This window comes from Lissotriton helveticus, chromosome 2_2, assembly GCF_964261635.1.
Source record: "Lissotriton helveticus chromosome 2_2, aLisHel1.1, whole genome shotgun sequence".
Classification (NCBI taxonomy): Eukaryota; Metazoa; Chordata; class Amphibia; order Caudata; family Salamandridae; genus Lissotriton; species Lissotriton helveticus.
The window spans coordinates 481,835,196-481,852,730 of NC_136060.1; the positions used below are offsets into that span (position 1 = coordinate 481,835,196).

General features: G+C 43.2%; 1 pseudogene; it reads left to right on the top strand.

Moving 5' to 3' along the window:
• The window catches only part of LOC144821896 (GDNF family receptor alpha-4-like), a 249,566-nt pseudogene extending 234,874 nt beyond the window's left edge, over window positions 1-14,692 (top strand).
• The last annotated feature ends 2,843 nt before the right edge of the window (window positions 14,693-17,535 follow it).

Below are 17,535 nucleotides of genomic sequence, written 5' to 3' on the forward strand. Positions count from 1 at the left end.
CATGGTTAACCAGAAACAAGCTTTTGAGGGTACATACTGCTTAGACATGGGAATACAAGTAAGGCCCCCGTTAGCACTGTGCTTTTTATTGTATATGATGAATTGCTTTTATTTTTGTACAGTTTTTAAGGAGATTTTTATATTTTGTAACATTGTTTTAACCATGTGGAATGTTGCTATTTGTACCGCTGTATGAGAATGAGATACCATGTCCTTTTCAATATTGGATTGTTTAAAAATGATGAATTTGGTTATGTGTACACTTTTATGATATTTTTTTATATCGAATAAAGCCATACAACAACAACAACGATATCCACAGTGTCTCAACATGGTACTGCCAGTTTTACTGAATCTTGCAATACTATAATAAACTTGAAATGTATAATAAGTATTAAGGAAACTGATCCAAAGTAACTGTAAACGTATTTATTACAACAAAACAATTTACCAACACAAAACTACAACAACTACATCAACAAACAATATAAACAACTATAACATGAAAAAAAGAACTTTCAAATACACAAAACATTATCTGTTGTTCATAAGCACCTCCTAACCACCGCCCCCTCCCTCACCCCCACTCCCCTTTTTGCTTTTTTTGCCTCCTAGATTTTGATGTAGGTAGCTCTTCTTTTTTCAGTCTTTTCACCACCTTAGCCTGCCAAAGAGTCTTTAGAGTTGTGCTATGTTAGGACGGCTTAGGTGGAAATAAAGCCTCAGGAACGCAACATATCTATATATACAGTTCACAAAGCCTAGCTCGTCCAGAGTTAGTTCATGCTGCTGAAGTCCTCAACTGTCAGGCAACCCCACATCCTTCCAACCTAAATACATGGTACCCAAAGACGTAGATATTGCTGAATTACACCATAATACCACTGCTCTTAACAATGCTCTTCTTTTCTGCTTATGTAAGCAGATAATTATTTCCTCAGAGACAAGTTTCGATTTTCCTCCTAAAACAAAGACAAAATAACCCAAAAAATAAGTTACATAGAAGACAATCATTTTTACAGACATTTTAGCATCTCATCAAACTTTATTTCATAAAAGTTTATAAAGTAACACATTCCTCTTGAGACACCTTTGTTAACACTCACCTCAGCTTTTCACTCTAGAAAAAGCATTATCAACACTGAGACTTTTTTTATAGGGCTAAAGTATATGTACAAAGAGGTTCATAACACCAGTACAGCTTGCATTATTACATTCTTTGTTTTATAATTTGAGAAACACTGCTTCCTTTACTTACAAGTAGACACTGTTTGTACATTTAATTTTTTAACACAATCTGAAAACCTTGCTCACATCTCCTACTTTTTAATGTGTACCTCTCAAACCCTATATTAACACATCTACACCTCCCCAAACAAAATTTCACTCTGTAAACATACTGTAGAATACGTAAACCAATATCAGTACACTTACTGACACTTCACAACAAAGTGTTTGAAATATTTTGCTAAGTACCTGAACTTGGAGTTGTTTCTTAAAATCAAATGACCACAGCAGTCGCTTTCAACTCTAGATAAATTAACTTCTGCTGAGCACAATTCGAAGAGACTTCCTTCTCCTCCAAAGAACCAAAGACAAAATGAGCTATCTCTGGTCCTGCACCTAATCAGAACATAGAATTTCTCTAACCATGTGATAAGAAGGATAACTATTGGTTAAGACTTAGCCCTTTTTTTTCTTACTTCTCCCCATACAATTTTGTGAGACTCTGTTGGGATCATAAAACACCTTATAGCAGGCCCAGTCATTTTCCATGTGAGTCTCAAGAGATGCTCGCAAGATCGAATGAACCCCATAAATAATAACTCATCATAGACAAAGTTTCTCTAAACAAAAGCACCACAATATGCATTTCTACTAATGGAGTGTATTGGGAACTCATTTGCTCCTTTTTACTATTCACGATCCCGCAGAGTCCCATGAGATCTAAGCAAAAATATTTTTGGTCTAAAAAACCAAACACTGCCACAATAGTTACTGGCACTGAACAAAACTACTTTCAATGCCGATATGCTCCTTGTGAAAGAGCAGACTGCTGTCACCCACAGTGAAGTCAGCTTGTAGATAGAAAGACAGACAGAATTTTAATAAAAACAACAGGTCTTCATTAACGCCGGACCTAAATAGGGGCCCAATTTTTAAAGTCACAAAAGTGCATCCATGGTTTATGTCCTTGCATCAGTGCAGATTTACGACTTTCATGAATTCACAAGAATTTTCAGGAGTAGGTTGGAAATCGTACTCCTAGAAAATATTTGTGAGCTGTATTTTAGCACTAGCAAATATGCATGTGTAGATTTTCTCATGCGAAAATCTGTTAAGCAGTAACAAGTTTACTACGTTACCAACCACTTTTTTCCCCAACCCTGGAAAAAGGTTTACTTCTGCTCTTGTCAGGAGTAAATTTCCAGCCTATCTCTGTATGGTAAAATATTAGAAACACGCTGATGAAAACCCATAAAACATGCAGTAGGTTTGCACAGACTCAAAAGGTCATTCCAACCATGGGAAACTATTGCTTACTGCTACCTCCAGCCCCAGTCTGCGGACAGGTGGTGAATTAAGAGAATAGTGTTGAAACCCTACTATGGTATGAGCTCTGGCATAGTCAGAGAGGCTATTATCAGAGCTCTTATACAAGGGGATTGCTGCCATAATTCTCCTCCGCAACATATGCAATATATGACACCAAAGGGACAAGTGGATTTTCTTACAGGACACGTAGAATTTTTTTTAAATTCCACACCCCTGAGTGCCGCCAGCCTGACCTGGATTAAATTTGTAATCCAGCGGTGGGGAGCAGCACAGCTCTGACGGTCCTCCGGCAGACGGCACAGTGGCAGCGCCACTGGAGGACCGCCAAACTCGTAATAAGGCCCATAGAGCATTTCTCATGGGCAACAGGTCTGTATCCTTAAGTGTGGATAACAGAGTATTCAAACACGACCCTGTGCACTGACACCTTTCTCTATAAACAAGTTTCTTTACCACCCCCTACATTTTTTACACGGTCTCACAAGGTTCTTGTGAGTTCGTAATTGTTTTTTTTAAATCACACTCTCCTTCATTACAGTAGTTACAACTTTGACTTCCTTCTGCTAGGACTTTAGTGAAAAGTGACCACTCCAGTCCCAGCTGTCCTCAGTATGGCAGCAGTATACAGTAAGGAGTGATGAGAGACTGGACTCTTCAAAAACACCTCCCCGCATGATAACCACTCTGCATAGTAGGGTAAAATAGGGACTGGCCATTTCCACTGACATCTCTCCCCAGGACAACAAGGATGTGTAATACGGTGTGGGGAAAGTCTGGACATATTTACAAGTCCCTTTCACCACCGATATGTTACTCTTTTGTGACGCACCGGCAGAGCAATTTGGTGCTCCGTATTTACAAGGACACGTAAAACTACCCTGTGTGGCTATTTGTGTCCTTGTAAATATGTCCCCTTTTCACCCAGCACTTGGCATGAAAGGGGCGTTCCATGGGTGTTGCTGTGGGGGTTCCCACGCAACACCTGTGGATTCTGTTGCGTTCCCAGATTTAAAAGGTTTCCTGTGTTAAAATCCTGCGCCTCCCCAGGTGCAACGAGGAGAAATACTCTTATTTCTTCTAGTTTTTTTCTCTTTCTATGCGTGCTGCACTTTGCAGCATGCATAGAAAGAGGAAAACCCTTCTTATGATTGTTTTTGTGCAGGAAGGTGTTCCCTCCTGCACAAAAACAATCATCCTGCAACTCAGACACCCTTGCACCATGGTACAAAGGTGCCTGCGTTGGCTCATCACAGACAATTGTGCACCAGCGCAGGGGAGAGGTCAGGGGTCCATCATATTGTTGTAAATATAACGCATTCCAATGCTCTGAAAGTAACGCCGCAAGGTGCAGCCAAATGGCTTGCATCACCATCACCCCTCCATGCTTTGTGTTGCTAGCTTCTATATTGTGTCCATAGGTAAGCATTTTTGACATTTTGTATTTATTTAATACCTCCCATCTTCTCCATTGCACCCCTCACCTTGTAAAACCATGGGGCTAAGTTATAGGAGCCCTGCATCCCTTTTGCATCTTGTAAAGTGGTAAATGGTTGATGCAGGGCTCTCATTTCGATTCATGAAGCCATGCAAAAACACCCAGCATGGTTTTGAGTGGCCTCATAAATCCCGAGTAAGGCGGGGTTGCGCAGATCGCTGCGTCGCCTCACTCTGCACCCAGGGGGCGTCCCTATGGCATTGTGGGGGGTTTTCACATGCCATACACATGACATTTGATCCTGCCTCAGATCTACAGTGATGTAAACCTGGGGACTCACCAAATCTGTACGCCTCCTGAGGTGAGGCATAGCAAGGAGAAATATGTGTATTTCTCCTCATTTCTCCTCTTTCTTTGTGTGCAGCTTTCTGCAAACAGTAAGAGGAAAACGCCTCTTAGGATTGTTTTTGGGCTGGAAAGTGCCCCTTCATGCACAAAAACAAATCCTGCATGCATCAGAAGCACCCTTGCACCAGGGTGCAACGGTGCCTATGTTGGAACTAGGCTGCCGAAAGAGCGCCAGCGGAGGGAATAAGCCAGGAATGCCCCTTATTGCTTAATTACAGTGCATCCCTGCCCTTTCACGTTGGCGTAGAGCAGCGAGGTAGGTGCCTTGCTGCACTCCCTACGCCAAAATCCCAAAAATGAGGCCCCATGTTTCTGTCACCGCTCGTCAGTGTTAACCCTTCCATCCCTACTTGCCTTGCCTTTGCTCCCCGACCTCTTCACCGCCCCTTCCCCTCTTGTCATTTTTTAGAACAAACTTTTTTTAGGGATGACGCCTGCAAAAAAGCCCACTCCTTTTATGTGCCTGTCCAAGATTGGCATCCCCATCTTGGAACAGTAAATCAAAAACAAAGAAAATGGCGGCTCCATCATAACATATGTGTGCACATGTAATAACACTAAGCCACCAGAGCAGAACCATGCCTACATGCGCATGTGTGATGATACATCATCTTGCACACACCATCTAGCGCTTTTATACGATGCTGTTTAGAATCAGCGATAAACACTTTTCTTTTTACTTTTGCTAGGCAGCATCAGCAAACAACATTGGCAATGCCAGAAGGTCTGCATTGGACAAATCAAAAGTTACGACCTATTGGCTTTGCAAATGTTTGTTAGGACCGGTTTGACAGAGCAGCTCTCAAACAGACCTGTTACTTACAGTGGATTTAGCCTTTTTTGGATCAGGCTCTTTAACTCATTGAGCTGAGACTTTGTCATTCATATCTGGGGTCATCCCAGATTCATATTTCTCTGCCTGTTAGGGTCATAGGGTGTATCTTTCCATCTCCAATGATGTACTTGCACAGATCTGCTTAAATGTCTGTTTCTACAGCCTCTCTCCCTGCCCTCCCTTGTGTCTTGCTCTTTGTTTCGGCCACACTCCACCCTTTCTTGTTCCACCCTTTCTTATCCTACCCTTTTTCCTCTATGTGCGTCTCATTACCCCCACCCTCCCTCTCCTTACTCCTGCCAGACCTCACTCTTTCCTCTTTGTGCTCCTCGTTCCCTCCTTCCACCGCCCTCTTGTTCCTTCCACCCTCTTGTTCCTTCCACCCTCTTGTTCCTTCCACCCTCTTGTTCCTTCCACCTTCTTGTTCCTTCCACCCTCTCCTTCTTCCTCCCCTCTGTTTTCCATTTTTTCTGCTGCACGCCATCCCTCTTTTTCCCTCACCCTGCCTCTCCTGGCTGTTTCCTGTAAGTGCCATTGGGGCCTGGCATTTTATTTCCTTTTCTTCTGTCTCATAAGAATAAAAGGCTTTCTATACTGAAGGCTCCCTTACTTTCTACGTGGTCCTCTTTTTGTTTGTCTGTCAAAAGAAGGTCAAGTGGCACGAGAGCCACCGACCTATCCAAGCCTGGCTCAAAAATCTTAATGCTCTAAACTGCTCCTTTGTCCTATCGGATTCAGTAAAATCTCTAGGCATTACCCTGGATAAGAACCTGTCAATGAAAGACCACATCAAGAACTCTGCAAAAGGTGCCCTGTACTCTCTAAAACACCTCAAGAAAATTAAACCTTTCATTCCCCAGGATGATCTTAAGACAATTGTACAATCCCTAGTCCTTTCTAAACTAGACTACGGGAACGCCATCCTAAGAGGTGCACCAAAAGCTCACCTTGCCCCACTAAGGTCAGTCCTTAATATGGCAGCTCGACTCATAACTGGTGGAAAAAGATTTGAACACATTACACCTACCCTCAAATCTCTCAATTGGCTCCCCATGGAAGGCAGATGTATTTACAAACTGGCCTGCATCACTCACAAGGCCCTTCACACCCAATCCCCCAATTACCTGAACAACAAACTGGTTAAAGCAGGAAAATCAAGAACTCTGAGAAGCACCAACTCACTTCTTCTCATCCCCCCGAAACTGAAAAGAAAAGCGACCCAGTGCCGATCCTTCTCTGGTAATGTTCCCAGGATATGGAACACACTCCCTACGGACCTCAGATGCAACCCCTCATCCCCTTGCTTCAAAGAGGACCTGAAACTACTGCTCCTCAACGAATACTTCCCTGCACTTAGTCAACCAACCTAGACCTCGATAGGCTAATGGTCTCCCCTCTCACTCTGACTTTTTCTAGGAGGGCGGGTCATCTGACTGTTTCAACCACCTACGTTCTTCACTCCCCCAATGTATATTTAAGTGTGATGTATTTGCTTATATATTTTTTGATTCCTCATGTTCTACCATGTAATGCAACTTCTTCTTTTCTTGTGTATGTAAAGCGCTCTGATGCCCCTGGGTCTAGCTAGCGCTATATAAAACTTTATAAATAAAATTAAAGTTCCTTCTTTCTTTCGATGGCATAGAAACTAAAGAATGACTATAATGGAGGCCCTCTTGCCATGTGGCCTGTATTTAACAATAGAAACAAAAGCAGGATTTAATCAAAGGCAAGAGAGATTGTAATGTGATACCAAATTTTTTTGTCTTGCTTCTCTGTGCAAACGATGCTTGATTTAATACATTAAACTGACCTGTTGGGTTTGCCAATGCCTCTTGTTTTTGTCATCTAGATCTTCATTCTTATACTGCTTTATCCAGATATTTTGAGTGTATCAGCATTAATTCCGTTCGCATCTAATTACTCTGCAGGAAGCCCCATCACTCCTAACTATGTGGACAGCTCGACCTTGCATGTGGCACCTTGGTGCACGTGCAATAGAAGCAGAAAACGACAGGACGAATGTGAGACCTTTCTGCACCTCTTCACAAACAACGTCTCTCCGTAAGTACAAGAAAGCAATTCTTTACAACTGTGTCCACTGTTTGCCTTTGCAGCAGTAGAGCAGTAAGGTGGGAACAGAGAAACACTGCAAATACAAGTTTTTGCAGAACATTGGGCCGTATTATCAAGAAAGGGCGATACATTATCGCCCCTTTTATCGGCAGGAAACTGCGGCTAAAGCGGCGATAATGGGCTTGATAATATGCCCTTGTGCATTCCCATAGAAGCCCAGGTTAACACCAGAACCTGGGCTGCTATGGGAATTCACAAGGCCATATTATCAAGCCCATTATCGCCGCTTTAGCGGCAGTTTACTGCCGATAAAAGCTGCGATAATGTATCGCCCTTTCTTGATAATATTTCCCTTTCTTCGAAGTCACTGGTGTCATTTTAGCCGAGTCATATAGATGACCGACGTGGCAAGACCTTGACTGTCACTGACGTCACAGGAAGTGGCTCCACTCACCCTTGGACCCATATTGCCAATATTTTGAATTTCCTAAATAGAAGTTACAAACTTCAAAATGGAGGCAGCAGAACTGTGGCATTGAAGCCTTGGTAGTAGACACAAATGGACAAAGACAAGGACAGCCAAAGCCCAAAGACATTTAACAGATCAGTGGTCAAATTTGTTCAATCACTGGGTCTGCAAAACAGGGAGGGGCCGATTCACAGAACTAACTTAAGACAAAATCCTAAACGTACTACTTTTGGTATTCACAGAAGGCATTTAGTAGTAGTAAAGTTAGGAGTCTGTCTTAAGTCTGTCTTAAGTCTGTCTTAAGTCTGTCTTAAGTCTGTCTTAAGTCTGTCTTAAGTCTGTCTTAAGTCTGTCTTAAGTCTGTCTTAAGTCTGTCCTAAGTTTGTCTTAAGTCTGTCTTAAGTCTGTCTTAAGTCTGTCTTAAGTCTGTCCTACTACTTTTGGTATTCACAGAAGGCATTTAGTAGTAGTAAAGTTAAGATTTTGTCCTAAATTTGACTTAAGACAGACTTAAGACAGACTTAAGACAAACTTAAGACAGTCTTAAGACAAACTTCAGATAAACTTCAGACAAACTTAGGACAGACTTAAGACAGACTTAAGACAAACTTAGGACAAACTTAGGACAGGCTTAAGACAGGCTTAAGACAGGCTTAAGACAGGCTTAAGACAGGCTTAAGACAGGCTTGAGACAAAATCCTAACTTTACTACTACTAAATGCCTTCTGTGAATACCAAAAGTAATACGTTTAGGATTTTGTCTTCAGTTAATTCTGTGGATCCGGCCCGGAGTCTCATGCGGAAAAATTGGGAGAGAAGTTGTTACACTTGATGTCCATTCACAACTTATTACTTTATTGTGCTAAAACGCTTTATAACAGTTTAACACGCACTCAAGACCTCGTCTTCATGCTGCCCACAACCTCATGGGCGTGCCTGCACTCACCAACATTGTGGCATGGTGTTGTTTCCAGTGTTTTGACTGGTGCCCCAGAGTACGAGGGCCAGATTGGCAGCTCCATCAAGACTTCCGGCAAAGCACCGAAGATGCTGTTGGATGCTTTATGCTCCATCTCACCGGGGTGGTGTGGGTTGCAGCAGAAAGTATACAAAAAGGAAGAAAACAACCCACCTCCAATACATTGTTCTAAATAAAGAATCAAATATACGGTATAATGACACAAAATCTTTTTTCTTTAGAATGAATCAAGCTTCTATCTTTATTTTCATATTCATGTGCACAGTCTATGCTTTCAGCCAAAGGCCCTAGTTACTGCGGTCCTATGCGACAACCGCGGCACTGCGGGACCAGCCACAGTATTACACTTGTGGCGGTCGGACCGGCACAAGACCGCAAACTCCGGCAGGATCAGGGAGCCCATTGGGCCAGAGGTCTTTGAATGGCAGGAATATGCTGATGGTGCCGCAGCTGGCACTGCCGAGCATATACCGAGTTGCCATTTCAACGCCCTTTTTAGGGTGGTGAATCCACCATGAAAAGGGTGGCAGAGTGTGGGGCCCTTCAGAGGCCCCCTGCAAGATTTGGGCCTGGGGTTGCAAGCGGGTGGCACATGAAGTGCCCCCCCCCCTGGATTTGCACCCATCCTTTGAGAGCGGTGGTCTCCCTGCTAGGCTCTTTATGCTGCTTTCAGACTGCAGCAGTACCGCTGGCCAGACTAAGAAAAAACTCCTCATCTGGCAAGTGGCCTCACCACTGGTTTGGTGGTCCCACAGTGGATGACGTGTTGCACCATCTGCTGTAGGACCGCCACACTCGTAATTAGGCCCATAGTAACTAATCCAAATGCTTTGAACAAGAGAACCGTCACTCTCACTCGCTAAAAAGACCACTCACATGACTCACAAACTTCATACATGCCACTTATACTGACATGTCTTCCAGAAACATATCAAGACTGTATTTTGCCATACCCTAGTGGTGTATACCAATCACAGATACAAAAGAAACAAATAAATAATCTCATAAGTGTATTGCCATATGGGAATTAATCCTTATACATTTCCAAAAGCCTATTGGCCTGACTAACATTTACAGGCCTTTGTAGAGCATATCTTCATACATGCATTAATTGGATATTTATACTTTATACACCTGATAATCCTCATTCTCATCTGGATGCATCATATTCCTTTGTCATGTCCCAGGGGTGGTGGCAGAGATGCAGATGCGCATTCTGGTGTAAAGTGGCCAGCTGGCCACACACCTTCTCAGGGCGCAACTCAAAAAACATTTTTGTACAAGTAAAAACAAGGAGGGGTGAAAACACGGGGCCAAGTCCCTCCGGTTCTCTGTTAACCCGTTCGCTGCAGGTGTCAGCTAACGGCCGTCGCGAGCACTACCTCGGTAGTGCTGCTCATGTCCGTTGGCGGACGCATGTCCGCCCGCTCAATAGAACGCTCCGCACTGGCGTGGAACATTTGAAGCAGCAAACGGGTCAATAATGTAGGTCCAATGCTGCTTCCTCCAATGGACACCAAGTGAGAGAACTACTGATAAGCGAAGGGCATATTCTCCCTGTCCTCATGACTTTGGCAGTCAATCCTTCCCAGGGTTATCGAAAGGGCAAAGCAAGATATAGACCACTCCCCGATAAGGCAGGGTCACAATAGGGAATGTGAAAACCCACTCTATGGAGAATGGCCAATGCTCCGGCTGCTCTCCAAAGAAGCTCCCTAGCCCGCTCCGATATCAGTATTTTCTTTGGGGAACCCTTCGCTTCATTTATTTGTCGCAAGAAGTATATGCAATGCAGCTTACCCTGAAATGGCCTTGGGCGGCTTCCTTCCCATTTTGTCAAGCCGTGTTGGTAGCACCGAATATATTGCCTGTGCATGTCATTTTCCCTAAAGAAATTTGCATTCCTTTACCCTCACAGGTATCTGCTTTTTATTTCATGGTTTATTTTGGGTCTCCTAATGTCTGTGTTATAACCAGCAGTAATAAGCACAAGAATTGGTGTCTGCCTTCTGATCTGACAACTCTCCTGTGTCCTCATGTATTGATTCCTTATACTGATTTCCTCTTCATCTCAAATTTGTCTTGAGACACATCTGAGTCCTATGTTAATCTTCTCTACTTTCTTGCTTTTGTTCCTCTGGGCAAATGCAAAAACAACAATTGATGGACAGAACGCAGAACAATGTCATACATTCACCCCAGTACATAGATCTGGGCCTAAATCCATCGTGTTTTTGCTTACCACGCCACCCCAGTTCAGACATAGTCATATGCAAATCAGTCTTGACCCTGTGCCTCATGGGAACAGTCCAGACCGATCTGCCAGGCCATGTCTTGTGCTGAAATCCTGAAACCGGTCCTAGGATGCTTGTTTCCAGTCCATGGAGGACCTGGCCTGGCAGTTCGGGCTGGAATGTTCCCATTGGGCGCAGGGTCAAGACTGATTTGCATATGGCTGGGTCCAAACTGGAATGGCATGGTGAGCAAAAAAACAATGGATTTAGGGTCAGATGTCTGTACTGGGGTGAATGTATGAAATTGTTCTGCGTTCTGTCCATCAATTGTTGTTTTTGCATTTGTCACCCAGAGTGGGACGGGTATGCTCAGACGTGAGTCCCGTGCTCACTACGCCACTGGAGTCAAGCTATCCTGGCTGATGAGGGGTGAAACCTCGAAACCGGTCCTAGGATGCTTGATTCTGGTCCAGGGAAGACATGGCCTGGCAGTTCGGTCTGGACTGTTCCCATAAGGCACAGGGTCAAGACTGATTTGCATATGGCTATGTCTGAACTGGGGTGGCGAGGGGGCAAAATAACGATGGATTAAACCCAGATCTGTGACTGGGGGTGAATGTTTGACAATGTTCAACATACCGTCCATCATCTTTTTGTTTTCCATTTGTTCCTCTGGGCGGCATCTGAGCTGAGTCTCAGAGCGTTTTCAGAACTTCCAATATCTCAACTCTCTCCTTGTACTTTTCTTTAAGGCCTTGACTCTCCTGGGGAATCTTTTCCCATCAGTCTCCCACTGTAAATTTTCTAATCCCAATCTCTTACGGTCACCACCATTTTCAGTCTAACTTCTCTCGTCCAGGAAGGACAGACACACAACTGTTGGGCAGTGCTATGTAAACAGTCTGTCAGTTTATAGCAGGTGACGGTCTCAGAGCAACGTTTTATGTGGTTTTTCTTTTAAATATGGCCTTTTACTATTTATTATGGATTATTAAAGATTTGCTAGTCACACGTTGGTCCTTTGTGTATTAATTAACTCTGGTCATTCAAAAGCAGGCATTGGGGTCTCCTTTGTTCAGAGAGAAATTCAAGTGGGTGCCTACCTTTTATAGCATTTATAAAGTTTGGGAAATCGACCCAGATCCAGTGATGTACAAATAACACACTGTTTTTTGTGCTGTTAACCACCACTGGAGACTGAAGCCTCATCCTTTACATCAGACATTGCATTGTATTGCAGCATTTGTATAGCGCTCACTACCCTTATGTGGGGTACTGAAGCGCTTGTCTACATGAGTAGCATACTACACCGTGTATGGTGTGTGGATGGAAGGATGTTGTCTTTGTTTTGATCCTATATGGAAAGTCCATATCGCGCTTGATGAACATCAAGGTGCGGTCATCGTGTTATAAGTCGCAGAGCGCAGCAACGTGTTAGATGTTGAAGTGTAAGAGACAGACAGATTTATGGTTTTCAGTATGCTGGCAGTTATGTACAGCTCTGCAGACCCCTTTATGGTAGATCTTTTGGGATGGGCATTATTATAAACCCATATCTGAGTGTCTTTGTGAGATGTAAAGAAGTAGTCAGATTTTATAGACATTTGGGACCTGCAGTATTGGACTATTTTAAAGTCCTCCAAATTGCCCAGCAATGAATGACTGATTTCTTCAGTTATTTGGGGATGTCTGATTTTTTTTGTTTTTTGTTTAAGAGATTTTTATTTGAATTTTTTATGAAAACAATACATAAGTCATATGAAAACCATTGTGAAGACAAATTGAATGACAAAACATAAGCTAGATGACAAAAGAAAGGAGAAAGAATATAAAGATATTGAAAAGGAAAGAGAGAGAAAGAAAGGAAGGAAAAGAGAGAAAAGAAGAGGAGAAAGGAAAGGAAAGACAAAGGAAAGGAAGTGGATACCATATACATAAGGAATATTTGCAGGAGAGAAGGAGATAAACCTTCAACGAAAAGGAGAGGTAGAAGAAAGGTAAGTAGAAAAAGGAAGCCAAAGGAGATCAGATTTAATTTTTGCAGAGAGAGAAGTAGAGGAAGCAGTAGCTATCCTATGTTCATCACAAATAAAGTTCCACCAGGTAAGTACAGATAATTTAGAATGATCCTTCCATGAGGATAAAATAACCTTAAAAGCTAAAGCAATGAAAAGATCAAGCAATCTTGCAGTAGAGGATATAATATCCATGTCTGGTGATAAAGAACCTAGAAAAACATGCAATAATGATAAAGAGACAGTAAAGTTAAACATTGGCATGCAAATATTCCAAACTGAATTCCAAAAGGATAGAGCAAAAGGACATTCGTAAAGTTGGTGTTTAAGCGTGCCCATTTCCTTGGAACATGACCAACAAAGTGGGGAAGATTATGGGGGAAACTTACAAATACCAACAGGAGTAATAATAACTCTATGATAAATAAAATACAAAGATTGGGTAATACGAGCGGAGGCAGAAGCTTTAAACAGACTGGACCATAGTTTGTCCCAAGTTAGAACAGGAAGGGAAACCGATAGGTCATTTTCCCAAGCAGTCTCAATAACAGATTTAGAACGAGCTAAAACAGTGGATAACAATAACTTATAAACAAGTGCATCTTTAGGCCGTTGAGTCGAAAATAAAGGGTATAACGGTGTGGAGGGAGTAATAGGAGGGGAGGTAGAAGGCAAAACCAGTGTAGATAAGTGAGATTGTACGGCAGTTGTGATGATGGTATATTCATTAAACAGGGAATGATGTCTGATTTTTTGACTGGACAATATTGGTGACGGACAACCTGCAGATATATCTTATATGAATATAAGTGGTATAAATTATAATTTGTTTCTGACCGCTGCATATTATGGTTTTAGTATTATTAAGGGCCATAACTAATATATGCAAGTACATAACTATATATCTACCACGCATCCTTTACCACTCAATACCTTTACCACGTATTTCTTTATCAGGCGTATACCTCTACCATGCATGCCTTTACAACGCAAGGAAAGTTAGATTGAGACTACACTAAACCAAATCTGTGTAAATGTAGCCAGTTTGTTCTGTTGGCTGCACTAAGAGGAAAAATAGGAATAAAATGTCCCTCTATAAAAATGCCAAACTGGGCCCACAGTTCTCATAGTCCCCGCTCTGATCAAGACGGGAATTCCAGACTCTCTGTACCAAGAGCTGAAAGGAGCCTTTTCTCTGAAACCAGAATACTTACAGGACTAAACTTGACCATTAGAACTACTGGAGAAACCAGTTTCTGGAGTTGCTCTCATGCACAGGTCAGTTCTTGGCCTCCTATTGCCTCTCAGTCAGCTTGCTGTGAAGCCCCACATGCCAGGAAACTTGATTGGTTGATAGCTTTGAGGATCAGAACCAATCAGATCCTACCATAAGAACCTACTTGCTCAAGACCTGCCTCACCTTGTACAGGATGAGAGTGAAACTTTGGTTTATACTTATGAAGTTATGAAATATGAATGTCGTTGAAGCGTATGCTGCTGCTGCAATGTAAATACGATAACAAAATTATTAATTCGGTTTGTTTCTGTTTTGTTTGGTAGAGAGAGCGATACTAGCCTTCGGCAATGGGACGTATTTGGATTTAGCGACAAATCCGTTAATAATCTCCACGACTTCAAAAGGAAAACATGAACGAAATTCAAATCGAGACGCAACAACAGTCTGAGGCTACATCTTTGATCAGGTAACTTGGACAAAAGCCTGGAATGAGCCGTCCTTGGGGTTATTTAATTGGTGGCCAAACAGAAGGCGTGTATAAAAACATTTTTTTTGCGATGCTTAGGGGGGAGACTCTGAAAGTTCAACAAGATAATCCATAGCCCGTTTAATACTTGAAATAGTTCTAGTTAGGATGGTGTTCCCATGGGAAATGCTTTTATGTTTTGCTAAGAACTTTGGCAGGGTTTTACTAATCTTCACAAAACTTTCCTGAAAATTGTTCTGTTTTGCTGGGAATCCTTCTAGGAAAGTTGTAGGGTGATTAGTCAAGCTGGGGACGAGAAAAAGAAGGGGTTCCAAAATGCAAAATCACCACTCATTTTCCATAGACTTTTTGGGAACTCAATAAGGCAAAAACTGCTGAATAGACTTAGGCAGAGTTTGTCAGGAGGCTAGATCTTGGTCCAGAAAGTGTGCATTTTGTGATATGGTGTAAATCTGCCCACTAGTTGTTCAGAAATGTAAATATTTACATAGCTGGACAGTTGAGGTCTAGGGGCTCTTGTGAAAGTCCAGCATGCATAACATTAAAAAATAGACCATTTTGATTGGCCTAGGGGACCTTTTTCCCCTTGTGCCATTTCATGCCTGCGGGAGTGGAGGTCCGATTGGCTGGCCGCAACATGAAAGGAAATGTTGTGGCAGCCATTGCAGGACTACGGGTACTTAGTCCCCTGCTCTGAAAATGTTTATAGAAAACAACATAGGGAAGGGATACCCTGCCTCACTAGCCCTTTTGGAGGACTCCCAGAGAATATATATAAATGTCTTTTGTCGAGAGTCTGTGGACTCTTGCCGGATTGTGTCAAAAGAAAATGGCAAATGCTATTGATTATTTAAAATGACCACAGGGGTGGACTAGGGTCCTGGGGTCACAATGTATTTAATTATTTGAGGACCCCCTCCTTGAGCCAACTTTGGCCCCGGGAACGCCATCCTCAGGGCCTGCCGAGTTAATTAAAGGGGAGGGGGCGAGTGTCGCTCTTCCAAGTTGCCATGAAATGCACTGGGGACCCCATCCCCTGGGGCTGACTCACTTCTTGTGTCCCAGGGAGCCTACCCATGGAACGCTGTTTTCCTGCCCCCAAGAGCGCAGACTGGGGAAACTTGTCTGCTCCCGCCACGTAGACATTTGTGGGTAGGGAAAGAGAGATTGCTCCCATCTGACAAGAGCATGGAAATATACGTGTTCCCACTGGGCGGAAGTAATGCTGGCTCCTGGTGTACCTACAACGGGTGCATGTGGGCAGTGAGAGTTAGGGCAACCAACAGAGTTGCAGGGGCCCTAGGACACTCCCCGTGGTCCCAAGGCATCCACATTAGGCCCCAGGGATGAGGTATTGACTCGGAGAAGAGAACCACTCTCCCCCTCTGCCTAAAAATATGAATGTGGAACCCGGGGGTGTGATCACCCGGGCCTGGAAAGGCTTGCGGAGAGGGACTGCACGTGCCCCCTCCCTTTAATAAAGAATTGATTACACCCCTGGGGGATAAGGAACGAGGGGCCTGCAAAGGCTTGGTATGGGAGCTGCTCGACCTTCCCCTTAAAAAAAAGGATATGGCCCCGGGAGATGGGTTTCCCGGTGCCTGTAAAGCTTTAGGGAGTAAGGCAGCACGCTCCTCTTCCCAATAATTAGTAATTGCTGATACCTACCACCACTCAGGATGGGTGCTGGCAGGGGGGCCAGTGGGGCCTCGGGGGCTGTGAGGCTTCTCCTTTGGCCCCCAACACAAAATAATGATTTGGATGTCCTAGGTGGACATCAGGACCCCTCAAATAAAAAGACAAAAAATCAATAACAAATGAGCGTCTGGAGCCGTTCAGTTATCATTCACTGATCCTTGCAAGGAGCAGCCCATAATGTCCTGCAAGGGCTTTTAAAACATATTTTTTTTCAGTTTGGTGGTGCTCCTAGAAGGGGTAGGAGCACCACCAAGCATTTTGTCAATATTTTGGGGAGACTGCAGGGAGTGCAGCAGCCCCGCAGCAACGTAAACAAAAACAGTAAGTGTCCTTGGTCATTAAATTCATGACCCTAGGAGAATTTACCATATTTTTTTTTTTACTTTCCTAGCTGTAGCTCTATGCTCTTCAGCTGGAGTGCGGCGCCACCTTGTGGTTGGTTCTATGACTGCCTTGTGTAGCTTGAAAAACATTAAAAAAAATACTCAAAGGCATTTCAATGATTTTCTTTTAATAGAGATTCATTTCATTTATTAATGACAATCACTTTTATTAAACATTGAACTGTTTGTGAATAAATGAATATATGATGATATTCTGACCCCTTCACTATGTCAATAGGCTCACTTTTTTATATTTTATTGCCCTGACCCTTTGTCAAAGTGAGTAGCTCTGCCTTACTTAAAATAAAACCCCTTATACTTAGCTATATTTACCTATGTGCGCACACGTAGGTTTGAGTTTGATGCCTTGCGCCTAAAACCCCCACGCTGCACATGGCTTGTGCGTCGTGAGGGAATTGGGCACCAGTGGGCGTTGGGCACAGGACTTTGCCTGCGGCCAACTGCACTCCGCACATGACTGGAGGCCTTGTGCAGCATGGGTGTAGCTGCCCACTAGGGTCACGGTTAACCCCACACTGTGCACAACTTTCAGTTGTTCACAGCATGGGGTTGGTTGTCCATGAAAAGTTTGTCGCAGGGCCTGGCCCTATGCAAGGCCCTGCGGCAAACCCTACGCAGTGCATGGCCAAAGGTCGTGCGCAGCATGGGGTTGGCATTATGGATGGTAATAAAATATTACTTTTTTAAAAAAACTAGAAATTT